The sequence below is a fragment of the Chinchilla lanigera genome, unplaced genomic scaffold, assembly GCF_000276665.1.
Source record: "Chinchilla lanigera isolate Chin_1 unplaced genomic scaffold, ChiLan1.0 scaffold00026, whole genome shotgun sequence".
Classification (NCBI taxonomy): Eukaryota; Metazoa; Chordata; class Mammalia; order Rodentia; family Chinchillidae; genus Chinchilla; species Chinchilla lanigera.
The window spans coordinates 3,214,086-3,221,627 of NW_004955427.1; the positions used below are offsets into that span (position 1 = coordinate 3,214,086).

At 43.2% G+C, this 7,542-nt stretch overlaps 2 long non-coding RNA genes across 2 annotated transcripts in view; one reads left to right on the forward strand and one right to left on the reverse strand.

Moving 5' to 3' along the window:
* Positions 1-1,609, forward strand: part of LOC102004091 — a 9,906-nt gene extending 8,297 nt beyond the window's left edge. Inside the window, exon 3 of the long non-coding RNA XR_001234360.1 lies at positions 1,570-1,609. This is a non-coding gene — a long non-coding RNA (uncharacterized LOC102004091). The remainder of the gene's footprint in view (positions 1-1,569) is intronic.
* The window catches only part of LOC106148710, a 15,639-nt gene that overhangs the window by 2,124 nt on the left and 5,973 nt on the right, over positions 1-7,542 (reverse strand). The window lies entirely within an intron of this gene.

The window sequence follows — 7,542 nt, forward strand, 5'->3', positions numbered from 1 at the left end:
TATATATATATGTTGTCAAAATGACTTCATAGAATGTTTTTTGTGTAAGTGTGTTTTGCCTTGTAATTTTAGGCTGAATTCATTAAGCAGTATCATCAGATGATCAAAATTAACAAAAATTAATTCCCAAGTCACTGAGTCAGTATTTATGTAATGATTGAGAGATATTCTCATTTAGAAAAATTTCAACTGGCTCCGAGCTTTAAAAACCTCATAATAAAATATCACTGCTGTATGAAAAGGCAGATCAGCGTAGTCTGCTACTATTTTGACAAAAAATCTTGGACTAACCACATTTAAAACTTCTTTGAATATGCACGAAGCTTACTGTTGGTGCTGCTGGTTCAGTAATATATACAGGGCTCAGATGCTTTCTGTAATGCTCCACTCATTAACAAAACAGTGACACTACCGCTGCAGGGCTTGAAAGCCTTGCGTTTTCACATGGGCTGTAAATCTGTCACACTCAGCCTTCTCCATGGACACCGTCAGTTATGATGCGTTGTAGAGACAGCCCTTCAGGTGTGTTGGATAAGTGCTTTCTCAGTTTCTCTAAAACTATTCTTGCCTGTTTGCTGCAGCTACCCATGAATCGGCCTCTGCCTAAGGCTAACTTTCAGTTAGTTCAAACGCTGACTCCTAGAGAAACAAATGAGAACCAGGAATAACACCGGAGATTCATTACAAGCCATTCCAATCATCTGGCCTGGCTTTTTTTTTTGTACCGGAAATTGAACTCAGGACCTTGCACTTGCCAGGCAGGCGCTATGCCACGGAGTTATATCCCCAGCCCAGTCTGCCTTGTTTTTAAGTTTACTATTGATATTGCCCCAGGTCCTTAACTCTTTAAAAGCTGCTGCCCCCTAAAGATCTTAAATTTGCTTATTCTGTATACATTTCTTAAGCTGCTGCAGTCAAACACCATTTAATTCCCATGCCATAAGTAAGCCACTTGGAAACTTACTTTGGTTGTAGCCTCTTTTGGTTTTTCAATTTTTATAAAGAAAAATTCTACTATAATGAGATATCTTGTTCAGTTTTTCCAGTTTTTCTGACTGTTGTTTTCTGTGATTTGGGAATATTATGATGACAGGTTACTCTAGTAGTGTGAACATATATTCTTTTAGCACAGGTATAGAAAGATAGTAGTACTTTTTTCTTTTTTTCTTTCTTTTTTTTTTTTTTTGTGGTACTGGGGATCGAACTCATGACCTTGCACTTGCCAGGCAGGCACTTGATGCCACTGAGCTATATCCTCAGCCCAGTATTACTTTTTTCAAAGGGTATTGTTACCCTTGTATGGGGGACCCTAGAGGATGTTGTATAGGGCAGAAAACCCACTCCACACCAGCCCTTAGAGAAGAGATTGAAAATGCATGCGCAGCAGTCTCCATGACCAAGGTTACCCCAGTAGCAGTTCGCTGTACTAATGAACATCTGGGTGCTGATGGCTGCCACTTGGGGCAGCTTTCCCAATTGTGGAGGCCAAAGGGAACTTGTATTAATTTCATGTGGTGTCGATACATTTAGTATTAAAATATTTATGTTTTTCTTTCTTTTTTTTTTTAGGCATGAGAATCAAACTGAGGACCTTGTGCTTGCCAGGCACGTGCTTGTGCCGCTGAGCTATATTCCTGGCCCCTTGTTTTTATTTTCTTGAAATGTGTGTACATTTTTTTGTGGACTCTTTATCACTGTGTCACCTACTGTTTACTGAACTTTAAAGATAAAGTTCTCTCTCTGCCTCTCTCTCTCTCTCTCTCTCTCTCTCTCTCTCTCTCTCTGTTTCCTCCCCTCCCCCATTGTTTAGGATCGCTCTCACTTTGTTATCCAGGCTGTGCAGAACTTCTGGGCTAAAGTAATCCTACTTCAGCCTCCAGAATAGCTGTGACTACAGGCTCACGCCGCTGTGGCCAGTTCTCTTTTAGTTTTGATGTGGTGGGTATACGCTGGTAATGAAAGAAGATGCTATAGGGTGACGATGTGTGTGGTACTAAAAATGTGCTCAAGTTACGAAAGTGTTTCTGTGCTTTTGTCAGCAGTGCTAAACCATGAGAATGTCAGGGATGGTTTCAGTTGTGACGACTATGTTGTAGTACAAAAGCAGCCATAGACCACAGGTAAACAAATGGGCATTAATGCACCCAGGAAAATTTTGTTTATGGACACTGAAATGTGAATTTCATGTCATGAAATGTAATTCCTTGATTTTCTCCCCAGTCATTTAAAATATAAAAATCACAATTATCAGGAACAAGGCAAAGATGTCTATTATATTATCATTACTTCTATTCAATGTTGTTTTTGAAATTTTAGCCTAAGCATTTACGCAAAAGAAAAAATACAAGAGATACAAATAGGAAAAGAAGAAGTCAAATTATCCTTCTCTGCAGATGATATGATCCTATACTTAGAATACCCTAAAGATTCTACTGAAAGACTTCTAGAGCTGACAGATGAATTCAGCAGTGTAGCAGGGTATAAAACCAACATTCAAATAACCAGTAGCTTTATTATATACCAGTAATGGACTAGTTGATAAAGAAATGAGGAAAACAATTCTACCTACAATACAGGCATACGCCAAGTATTGCATCTTTTAAAACATGAGTTATAGCCAGGTAGGGTGGCGCACACCTGTAATCCCAGCACTTGAGAGGCTGAGGCAGGAGGATCATTGCATTGTGAGTTCAAGACCAGCCTGGGCCACAAAGTGAGCTCAAGGCCAGCCTGAACTGCACAGCAAGATCCTGTCTCAAAAAGACAAAAACAAAACAAAAAACCCAGAAAAAACATGCTCAAAACCATAAGTGTGTAAACTCTTCTACTGTTTGGTATTTACTAAAATAACAACATAATTCTGACTTCAAGAAAATTTTATTTTAGTATAATTTTATTTTCTTGTTCACAATTCTGAGGATCAAATCCAGAGCCTCACACATGCTAGACCAGCAGTCTACCACTGAGCCACATTCGCAGCTCAATACATGATCTTAAAAAAGTTTATTAGTGGCCAGGTGCGGTGGCGCACGGCTGTAATCCCAGCACTCGGCGCTGGGCAGGACGATCACCATGAGTTTACGGCCAGCCTGGGCTACATAAATGAGTTCAAGGCCAGCCTGAGCTCCATAGCAAGATCCTGCCTCAAACAAACAAAAAAAAATTAGTACACATTTGCAGTACATAATAAATACATTAATCATGGTTGTTTGTTTAAATATCCAAGAAAACAAATAACGTATAAAATACAAAGTGAAACTTAGAGCTACACTGTCTGTTATGCTTTGTGTCTAGATGTCCCCCAAAGCCTCATGCAGTCGTGGGGCAGACTTCTAGAGTTTATGACTGACTCACGGTCCAATGGGATTGGGGTGTAAGTGCTGCACCCGTCCTGCGCTGGGTGTAGCAGGGTGGGCAGCCTGCATACAATGTAAGGGAGGGAAAGAGCCTGCTTGCTGCCCCTCCCTTTTGCCCTTGTTGCTTTTGCTGTCTTCTAGCTTTCTACAGCCAGGAACTGTTGCCCTCTGCCCTTGCCACCCGGCCTTGGAGCCAGCCGAGTGTGCACTGAAACCTCCACACACTGTAGGCTAAATAAACCTTTCCTTCCTTAATTCTGGGCGTTGGGTATTTTGTCAGCACCTAGAGTAAAGTAACCGAGACACTGTCTGATGTGGTAAGCCGTTAGTCACCCTGTCACTGGGTGGAGATGGAGGAGGCCTCCACAGAGGCTACGGGGACCTCAGCTGAGTAGGTTGGTCTGTTTTTCTGTAGTACTAGGGATTGAAACCAGGGCCTTCACACTGAGCTACAACCCCAGCTTTTATTTTTCTTTTTTCTCTTGGTACACAGGGTCTCCGTAAGTCACTAAGTTACGCAGGCTCACCTCATCAGCCTTACAGAGTGCTGGGATTACAGGTAGCAACCCACCTGGCAGGGCAGGTTCTTGACTCTCATCATGGAAAAATAATTTCAGGATGAGCCACTGTGAGCATAGACGGATTGATAAGGCAAAGCTGGAAAGGAAGGGAGCAAAGGAGGACTGCGGCTTGGGCTACCTGAGGGGGACGCTGACGAGAGGGCGCAGATGGCCCATGCACGACAGGCGGCTTTTTGGAATTAACTGGGGTAGGCCAGCGTGTTACTGACTGTGATCTCAGTTTTGGCTTTGTAGTTCCAAAGGAGTCCTCCTGGCTTGAGGGACGGTCTGGCTGTCATGAGATGACTGTTCTTGCTTGGGATGGGGGCTGCCTTAGTTCCTGAAATGGGGCAGTTGTTCCTGCGTGGGGGAGGTAAGCCCCTCATGGGGTAGTTCACAAGGCTGTCCTTTCCCCAGGACCCAGGGGACTGTAGGTTTGGAGACTTCCAGGCATAGCTTCAGGGAGTCTAGATCTAGACGCTGTGGAAAGCTGGCAATTGGGTGTCCCTGTAAGTTCTGAGAATTACTTTAGTTACTCTTGTCTGGGCATCTGTCTTCACTGAGATAGAGTAGGTAGGTTTAGGGCTAATAAGCCTGGGAACACACTCCTTACATGATTAAATGCTACATACAGAGCTCAGCTGGGATCTGACCTGGAGCTTTGTGACCAAAAAATTAGGCAGAGATGCTAAACTCTCTCTGGCTTTTAGTCACCCGTCGGATCTGCCGGCCCAGCTTCTCGGTCCCTGTTACAGCATGTGGCTGATGAGCCCTTGCAGTGTGATTAGTCCTCACTAAGGACGATAAGTGTAGAACAGGAATTTCAAAGACTTAGGTAACAATAAGAATGCAAAGATATTTTATTTTATTTTTATTTTTATTTTTTTTTATTTTAAAGAGTAAAAGAAGGACAACTTAGCAATAGGGGCATTCACTGAATTACAGACAAAGTGGTAGGACATTATCAATGGTTGGTATTTTACCTATTGATATCTTCAAGATAGGTTCTCAGGAAAACAAATAGACAAGTAATAGTGAGTTACAGACAAAAATGGCAGGAAATTATAATGGTTGTTGTACTATAGCCTGGATTCTCCAAAGTGGTCTCTAGGGAAAACAAATAGAGCTATACACGAGTGATCAATCAAATAATCATTGAGTATTCTCAGTGGTTGTTGTAGGAAACACGTAGTAACAAACATAGATCCATTTACGAAATAGCATAGGAGCAATACAAACATTACAGAGTTATGGACAGATTGGTAGGATTTCATCAGTGGCTGCTGCAGTACATGTTGGCATCCTCAAAGCGGCTTCTCAGGAAAACAAAGATATGCAAGAAAGATCCAAAAAGTAGTTACAGCCTAAGGGTTGTGAAAAATAGCGGATTACCTCCTCATCAGTGACTCCCCTCACTGGGTGTGAGGCTGGAAGGAAGGCCAGGGCTGAGAAGAAGGACCGAGAGACTAGCACCAGTGTCCAGCAATGGGCCGTCCACTGCAAAGGTATTTTATTAATTTTTGATATTTGTTGAAAGACTAGTATTTTGAATGTGTCTAGTTAAATATTAATATGTTTCTTTGTACTTTAAAAATATGACTATTAGAAAACTGAAGGTTTCATATACATTACACATTATTCTACTGGACAGTATGACCTTAGCAATCACTACTTTTATTGAATTTCTGCTAGACACTGCTTGGCCTGCCTTCCTTTCTTCCCTTTTCCCTCCCTCCCCTTCTTCCTTCGTTTCCCTTCCTTCCTTTCTCTTCTTCCTCCCCACTTCCCTTCCTTTCCTTCTCCCTTTTTCTTTCCTGGGGATTGAACCCAAGGTATTCACACTACATCCCTAGCCCTTTTATTTTTCAGACAAGGTCTTGCTAGTTGTCTTAATTCTCCTGTCTTGGCTGACTAGAATGCTGGGATTAGAAGTGTTTAGGGTTTCTAACATGGTTTAACTGAACTTTCACAGTGGTGATATGGCCTGGAGATGACTGTTATTGCCACTTTTCAGAGGGCAGAGCACAGAGTTTAAATTACAAGTCCAAGATCATGCGGCTGGTTATGTGACAACACTGAATTCTTCCATGGACTTGCTTTGGAGCCTTGTGCTCATTCGGTGTGCTGACTTCTCTGTATTTGGGTCTCCATGGTTCAGAGTGAAAATTTCCCATACTTTCCCCTGTATTTGTTTTACAAACTGAGACCATAGCAGGGCACTGTGGCCAGTGCCTACAATCACAGCACTGGGGAGGCTGAGCCAGGAGGACTCAGAGTTCTAGGCCAGCCTGGGCTGCCCAGGGAGAGCCTGTCTCCCCGCACCTGCACCCCACCCCAGCTGCCAGTCTGGGATCACCTACATTTCCTATATTGCAGCTTGCTGAGAACCTGAAAAATAAACCTTGTGCATGGGGTTTCTCTCCCTTAAGCAAGTGTGCTGGCTATTACTGGGTACTAGCAACATCACCATTCCTGTTCTGATTCAGTCACAGTTGTTCGCGGCATATTCTTCAGCCTCTGGTTTGTTTCCAGTACCATGCATCTCACGCTGTCATTTCTTGTGGGCCCCTTCATTAGCCGTAGACATCCTAATAATCATTTCTTACCTGCTGACATTATGGAAAACCTTTTAGTTCATTTTCTTTCAAAATGCAGTATTTTACCTTATTTTGTTGTGTTTTGTTTTATTTTATTGATTTTTCTTGTACCAGGAATCGAACTCATGACCTTGTATTTGCTAGGCAGGTGCTTTGTTGCTGAGCTATATCCCCGGCCAAAATGCAGTATTTTAAATAGGCAAATACATTCATATGATTAAAGATTATATAAATGTATTCAGTGAAATGATTCTAATTACTTCTTTTTCTCATCCTCTTTTGGAGCTATGTTAATAGTTTTTTGTGTGTCCTTCAAAAGCTATTTATAAACTCACAAACATGAATATATGTATATATGAATCATGTATGTATATATACACATACCTAAACATACGGTGAGCCTGTAGCCAGAAAAATGAAATGTGAAGCTAATAATATTTATAATTTATAATTATAAGCTAATAATATTTATAGTTACTGAAAAGGCTAATATATTAAAAAGGCTAAAGTTGCATTAATTTTAAAATTATATTTGTCATTCAGTAAATTATGTCTTAATTAAGTTGGCAAGAATTAGCAAATTAAATAGAAATACAGGGGGAGCACCAGTCTTCTGGCTAGCTAGCTTCCTGCCTGCTGGCTCCCGGAGGGTGGGCCCCCAGCCCACGGGGAGCCTCGGGCGGGAAGCGTGGGTCTTCGGACCGGCGACTCACTCCCGGCCTCGTGGTTCCCCGGAAGGAGGGCTTCCGGCGCACAGGGAGCTGCAGGTGGGGAGCGCCAGTCTTCTGGCTGGCTAGCTTCCTGCCTGCTGGCTCCTGGAGGGTGGGCCCCCAGCCCACGGGGAGCCTCGGGCGGGAAGCGCCGGTCTTCGGACCGGCGACTCACTCCCGGCTTGGGGGTTTCCCGGAAGGAGGGCTTCCGGCGCACAGGGAGCTGCGGGTGGGGAGCGCCAGCCTTCTGGCTGGCTAGCTTCCTGCCTGCTGGCTCCTGGAGGGTGGGCCCCCAGCGCATGGGGAGCCATGCGGCGGC